At 47.5% G+C, this 7,397-nt stretch overlaps 1 pseudogene; it reads left to right on the forward strand.

Annotated features, from left to right (window-relative positions):
• The first annotated feature begins 392 nt into the window (after window positions 1-392).
• Window positions 393-6,685, forward strand: LOC103642906 (cell division control protein 48 homolog C-like; annotated as a pseudogene).
• Window positions 6,686-7,397: the final 712 nt, after the last annotated feature.

Here is a 7,397-nt window from a genome sequence, read left to right on the forward strand (position 1 = left end):
ATTCATCTGCAACTCTCACCCATGCATCAGAGTGCCCATGAGTGACATTGTCGAATCCATCGTACATCGCCCTTCTTCGATCGTCACTCATATTCAAAGCTAAAGAAACAACACATATTTAACAACATATATACACTTAGGTACAAAAAGGCCATTTATAAACAGTTAAACACTAAAGCAATTATAGGTTAATCAACAGGTTAATGCATCACTACAATTACACATTAGAAAAATATATAATCAAGGATACGAGTAACAACATTATCGGACTACTAAATTTCAGCCAAATCAAATTGAGCGTGGTCAAGGCAGTAGCTGAGATTGAGATAACTAAATTTAACTCTTGCACGCACTCAATTAGCGGACTACACTAGAATCATCCCAGTGACCAAATGAGGACAAAACAACATTTATTATTTGAAGCAGACAATGTCAGCTATATACTAGAATCAACATTTTTAACTGAACCAGCACCACAACATGAAGGTTATGCAATAAATTACCTGTGTCGCGACGGTGTGCGAGCGCGTGGGGAAGAGCTTGGTGATGCACTGCGCCGTCCGGCTCGGCGAGGCAGCCCTGCTCTGCGAGGAAGATGCTCGCCTCGGCTCGGCGAGGTCGCCAGGAGCTCGGAGAGGCCGTTGGCCGCCCGCCTCGGCGAGGCCGCCCGGAGCCCCGCGCCGCTGGTCCCCACCACGACCACAGGCGAACTGCACAGGGAGCGACGCACGGCGGAGCGAGGACTGAGACGCGCGATAGCGGTAGCTGGAGGACTGCGCGATACCGACGGCGGAGGACGGCGGATTACCTCAGTCGCGCGCAGGACCGGCGGACGGCCTCAGTCGTGTGCCAGGGAGGCGTACGGCCGGCGGAGCAGCGCAGGAGCTCAGGGAGCGGCGCAGAACGAGCAGCGCACGGCGGAGCGGCGGAGGACTGGCGGGCCAGGAGGCGCACGACCGGCGGAGCGGAGGAGCAGCGCACGGGGAGCGGAGGAGCAGCGCACGGCTCGGCGAGGTCGCCAGAACGAGCAGGCGGAGCGGAGGAGCGGCGCACGGCCGGCGGCGGACTGGCAAAAGGATAACTGGGAAACGCGCGCGACGGTAGAGAAGAGGATTGGGGATTAGGGTAATTTCAATAAGAGTGTCGGTGTGGAAAACACCCACACTTTTAAATTAAAAGTGTCGGTTTCTGTGGGACCCCGACACTCTTAAATTAAGAGTGTCGGTGCTGTAAAACCCACACTTTTACTTCCATTAAGAGTGTTGGCCCCGACACTCTTTAAATAACCGACACTCCTTCAACGTTTTCTTGTAGTGGTTGGACAGGTACTCGGCAAGAGAACCACACATGAAATCATAGAGTTTCAATGTGGATCTCTTAGGTTTGTACACATAGTGCGTTTCACCTTTCTCGAAACTTTTTCAAATTTTTATCACAGCCTCTACATATGATATTATGACATGTGGACAAGTTTCATTATTTTCTGACTTTTTTCTGTTTTATACAATTTTTAAACACCTGGATGGCAAGTTTACGGTCATGTTGAGTGAGCATGATGCTCGAAGTTTCCGGTCCGCTCCTGAAATCGGTCGTAACTTGTGCTAAGTAGCATGGATATCATTTTTGCATGCACGGTTTTCCAAGTTTCGAGTGACCTGTAGTTCAAATCTGAATTTTCCGAAGAAATTCAAATAAACAAACTAAATATACTAGCTATAGAAAACATTGTTATAATTGTCCCAAAATTGTACATGTAGGTCTACATAGTGTAGGAACATACCACAAAAAGTTTGGTGACCAAAATAAAAAAAAATAAAAATATGCTTTGCCGAGTGTCTACATAGGACACTCGGCAAAGACTGTCTTTCCCGAGTGCTAGATATTTGACACTCGGCAAAGACTGACGGCCGTCAGTGGTAGACGGCCGCTAACGGCCCTTTGCCGAGAGCCATGTTTGCCGAGTGCTTGACCCTCGGCACAACAGTCTTTGTCGAGTGCTTGGCGGTGCCGAGTGCCCGGCACTCGGTAAACAATCTCTTTACCGAGCGCAGGGCTCTGCCGAGGGCAGCACTCGGCAAAGTCGGCTTTGCCGAGTGCCCGATAAAATGCACTCGGCAAAGCCTCCGGCACTCGGCAAAGGGCCGGATTCCGGTAGTGCGCGCTTTTTTCCACGATATTGAGACCAGGAACGGTGAGAGAGGATGTACTAAACCATATATGGTCAAATGGGCCATACTTGGTGGGCCAGTCCGAGGCACTATCCATTTAATTATGCTACGGTCCGGCCTACTAGGCACAACCTATTTAATAGTGTCGTCATACGACACGGAAGGCACGACTCATTTAATAGTATCGTGACCTGTTCGGCAAGCACAACCTATTCTATAATGTCGTGGCCCGTTCCAACATGATTCGAAATCAGCCCTTGCTGGTCCAACCCAATACTCGTGTCTTGATTGGGCCTCCTTCTCGACCTGTAGTGCTGGTCCTATCAAGCACGACCGATTCAAAAGTGTCATGACCCGGTCCGACATGCACGACCCAATAGTGCCACAGCTTGGTGAAAGGGAAATAGGGTTAACATTTTCCTATAATTAATTTTCGTAGTTGATCGTCAACACAAACACATGGACTAACTAGTTTGTCTAGAATACATGTATTACAGGTGTATAAGGTTCAACACAAACAAAAAAAGATTCAAGTTAGGGACACCATTTTAAAGGAGCAAAAGGACTTGAGTGTGCTGTCTGGCGCACCGGACTGTCCGATGTGCCACCGGATAGTGTCCGATGCACCAGGCCCGTACAGGGGTCAACCAGCCACTCTCGGGAAAACGCAGACACACTCTTCTATAATTCACCGGACTGTCTGGTGAGCCAGCGGAGCAATGGCTACCTCCGCGCAACGATCGACTCTGACAGCAGGAACAGTGCAGCACAGTGCGTGACAGAAGTCAGAGCAGCAAAGTCAGAGGGGCACCGGACTGTCCGGTGCCGCAAGAAGACAAAGCTCCAACGGTCGACTTCGCTCCGAACCCTAACGGTTGGGTGACGTGGCGGCGCACCGGACTGTCCGGTGCGCCCATCGCCAGCAGCCTCCACAACGGCTACCAAAGTGGTTGGAGGCTATAAATACCCCCAACCACCACAACTTCAAGCATCCAAGTTTTCTGAAGATCACATTCAATACAAGAGCTCTAGCATTCACTCCAAAACACAATACAAAAGATCAAATCCTCTCCGAGTTCCAAATTCACTCCTAACACTTAGTGGCTTGTGAGAGAGAGATTTTTGTGTTCATTCGAGTTCTTGTCGCTTGGATTGCCTTTCTTCTTTTTCCATTCTTACTCTCAAGTGCTTTGTAAGCGAGGCAAGAGACACTAAGTGTGTTGTGGTCCTTGCGGGGTCTTAGTGACCCGTGAGATTAAGGAAGAAGGCTCACTCGGTCTAAGTGACCGTTTGAGAGAGAGAAAGGGTTGAAATAGACCCGGTCTTTGTGACCTCCTCAACTCACCGTGTTCATCCGCTTGATTCTCATTTGATTTGTTTTCGCACTCTCTCCCGGACTTGATTTTAGTTCTAACGCTAACCCCCCGATTTGTAGTGTGTGTTTAAAGTTGTAAATTTCAGATTACGCCTATTCATCCCCCTCTAGACGACTTTTATTTGACCCGAAAGGCACGAGCCATTTAATGATGTCGTGGCCAGACCCGACAGGCACAACTTATTTAATAGTGTCACGACCCTGTCTAATAAGATTCAAAAATAGTCCGTACTGATTTGACCCAATAACCTTGCTTTGTCTAGGCCTCATTCTCGACCAACAGTGTCGCTCCGGTCTTATACGATTACATTTTAAAATTTTAAATTATCTCTACTAACTATTAAGGGGTTAGTGTAGACTGCCCCCGCCTCGAGCAGCCCGCACTATCGCCCGCACGACGCGAATCCCATCCCGCAACGCCCGCCGCGTGAACCGCCCGCCCACGCCGCGAATCCTCTCCCGCAACCCAGCCTCCCTCCCCGTGCGCGTCGCCGCATGCTCAGCATGTTCAACGCCGCAAATCTCTCAGCCACCCCCATCCTCACGCGAATCTCTCACCACCACCAGCCGCATGTTGCGCATGCTCAACGCCGCCATCCTCATTCGGAGGTAGCTCTGTCGTCCCCATCTCTCAACCATCCACGCCACCCTCTCCTCCACCACCTCTCTCTCGGACGAATCCGCCCACCCGCCGCCTCCACCCTATTTCGATGCCACCAAGACCATGCTTCGCTCCTAGTGTGCCTCGCAGACGTCCAAACAGAACCCGGGCACTAACCAGCAGCTGGAGATCGAGATGACCGCTGAGAAGTCTCGCCGCCTCATCACATCTGATTGTGGAGGCGGAGGTGGCGATGCCAAGCTAGAGGCTTCGGTCTCCGAAGGAGTGGTCAATGGGGACAAGTGGTCGCGTTTTGCTGATCTCGGCGGGATGGAGCAGGTGTTAGATCAGCTTCTGGTAGAAGTGGTGGTCCCCCTGTGCCGTCCGGAGCTGCCGTATCACCTTGGGGTTAGGTCTGTTGCTGGGCTACTGTTGTACGGACTGCCAGGTTGCGGGAAGACCACCCTTGCACATGCCATTACCAATGAGACTGGTGTGCCGTTCTACAAGATCTCAGCCCCAGATATCGTCTCTGGAGTATCTGGTATGTTTTCTAACACTTGCATCACAGTTGAAAAATTCTGACGCTCTGTATTTGGACAAATAAGTCCCATATCATTTGCATTGTGAATTTGTGATGAATAGTATCATGAAATCATTATCTTTCTGAATAGCTGCTGAAGGATATGCAGTTTTTGTACCTCAACTTGTGTCCATGGTCTAATGATCTTGATAGATAAAGTTGTGTGTCAGGATTCATGCAGAAGACATCACACAATGCTTGTGTACTTGCAGGAGGTTCTGAAGAAAACATTAGGGGCTTATTTTAGAAGGCATATAGGACTGCTCCCTCAATTGTATTCATAGATGAGATAGATGCAATTGCATCCAAGAGGGAGAATCTGCAACGAGAGATGGAGCGACGGATAGTTACTCAGCTGATGACATGCATGGATGAATTCCACCAGAATATTGGTGGCGATGGTTCTGATGTCGATTCATCTAAAAAAACCAGGTTATGTTATTGTCATTGGAGCTACAAATAGGCCTGATGCTGTGGATCAAGCTCTTCGAAGGCCAGGAAGATTTGATCGAGAGATATATCTTGGGGTTCCATATGTGAATTCAAGGAAACAGATACTGATGATGCTTGCTCGGAAGCTTCGACTTGAAGGGCAATTTGACTTTTTAAAGATAGCAAGGGCCACACCAGGTTTTGTTGGTGCTGACTTGAAAGCATTAGTCAATAATGCAGGGTATCTGGCAATGAAGAGATTAATTAATAAAAGAAGAGCTCAGTATTGTTCTGAGGTAAAGGTAAAATGGTGGAAGCAGCTGTCTTGGGATGCAGGCGAGATGGAGAGTGTACATGTTACCATGAACGACTTTGAGGTATACCTTTTTCATATAGAGCTCACGACAAGAATCGTGTTTTAATTTACCCATTGTAAGCTGGATTTAGATTGTAGCTTGATCTGTTTCCATAAAAATCTCGGTAATTTTCCCCGCTATTAACTTTCTGTTGTTTAAGATGCTAAATTTTGCAATATTGCAACAGATTGATACCTTTTCCTTCCTAGCTGTGTTCATGTATTGTAGGCACCTGTTTCTCACCTACTTGCTTATTATGCTACTGGAATTTTTATAGATTACTGTGGACTATAGAATTTAAATATGCATTTTCAGTTCTCATGCTTTTCTTTTCTCTCTCTGACTTGATTCACACTGGCGCCGACCTAGCATCACTGGTAATTTGTTTGATATCATGTCAGATAGACCTCTGTTTGAATTTACCCACAGGGTGCATTAGTGAAGTTTATTAAATGCAGATTCTTTTTGGCTCTGAGGAATGCATTCTGACTTATACTGTAATAATTGCAGCACTCTTTTGTGTGATGACAATTGATGATTTTAAAACATGCAAGAAATGGAACTAACATTATTTTTCATCAAGTGGATGAGGCAGCCATGTTAGCTTTGGAAGAGAGATGGAGGTACCTTGATAGCCCCACCTTTTCTGATTGAGCCATCACACTTTGAACAAGCCTTATCAAAGGTGAAGCCATCGGTATCCAAAAAGGTATGTGCAGGATGACATGCTACTTCTTGCTAATCTCTGTTTACCATTGTGACATGTGAGCTGATTTCATCCATGGCTCTTCCCTTTTGATTACAGCAAAGGAAACATTACGAGACAATGCGAAGTGTTGAGCGTCTCGTGGGCGTGCTCGTCGTCGTGGAGGTCGAGCCAGCACTCGAGCGGTTGTCCGGAGGCGACGCGCGCGGCGGTAACAGATCTGGCCCAAGTCAAGGTGAGCCCCCCTCCCCCTGATCCAACACGAAGTGATGAGCGTCTTGTGGGCGTGCTCGTCGTCGTGGAGGTCAAGCCAGCACTCGAGCGGTCGTCTGGACTACAGTCCGAGCTGCTCAGAGCTCTCCTCGCGCGGGACTGTGCCCATTAGCATTTCATCGAGCACATGAATGCTTATGGTCGCTTAACTGCTCTGATTTGTAGGTTGCGGTCCATATTCGACCGCTTAGCAGCACTAAGGTGTCGCTGCAGGGGAAGACGCGGTGCGTTAGATATGAATAGAATCAGAGCCTTACCTAGATTGGACACCTTAGGCCCGATTCACTTTCGACCTTGACACGGACGAACATGTCACACAGGTCCTCTTGTTACTCTCGCTTCTCAGTTTAGCATTCACCCTTTTTTGTGTTAACTGTGCAAAAATGTGCAACTTCTCCTTTTCGTGTTGTTCAGGATGTTGGACTTAATTGGGAGATTATTTGACGGACTCAAAATTCAATCAAGAAGTTTATGTGAGCAGTTTAGTATCTGAATTTTGAGCAAGGATAACCATTAGGATGGCATGTTCAAGGTTGTCGCGGTGCCCATGGTGGAGAACTGCATAGTTAGCTATAACAGTCGCATTCTTGCTTACGGCCAACTAAACTGCAGGTTTAAGTTGCTGATCGCTGTTGTAAATACTCAAGTTATAAGATTGCATTGTTATGGGTTTACCTTTCAATTAATTACAAATTTGTCTACTTCTGCTAGACAGGAAGCGAAAAATTACAATGCTTGGTGACATAGAAAATGGAACACGGAGGAACAACACACTAGACATCATCTACCTAGCGCATATTATAGTGATGTTTGTCGTTTCATATCTATGTTTCATACAATTTTTTTACTTCCGTCGCAACGCACGGGTACATACCTAGTTAGTATATATATTTATAATATCTA

This window comes from Zea mays, chromosome 10 (assembly GCF_902167145.1).
Source record: "Zea mays cultivar B73 chromosome 10, Zm-B73-REFERENCE-NAM-5.0, whole genome shotgun sequence".
NCBI lineage: Eukaryota > Viridiplantae > Streptophyta > Magnoliopsida > Poales > Poaceae > Zea > Zea mays.